Genomic DNA, 296 nt, shown 5'->3' with positions numbered 1-296 from the left:
GTAGGAACAGGACGTTCAGGTGACGATGCATGCGGGGACAACGAGTAAAGAGGTCCATCTCTTGTTTATAACTATATTTGCAACTTTTGGGAATATCAGCTTAAAGAAGACTTTCATAGGGCGCTTATGGACAGACTGTGTGGGGTAAAACTTGTATTGATGTTAGGGGGTGATTTCTTATATGCAATTATCGACTACATGACAACACACACACGTATTTAGTTATATACGTAACCAACATCCATAGTCTATATATAATAACGTGGAAATCCCATGGAACAAAAAAAAGAAGGTAC

Source organism: Penaeus monodon, chromosome 24 (genome assembly GCF_015228065.2).
Source record: "Penaeus monodon isolate SGIC_2016 chromosome 24, NSTDA_Pmon_1, whole genome shotgun sequence".
Taxonomy (NCBI): domain Eukaryota; kingdom Metazoa; phylum Arthropoda; class Malacostraca; order Decapoda; family Penaeidae; genus Penaeus; species Penaeus monodon.
This window is presented reverse-complemented; position numbering follows the sequence as displayed.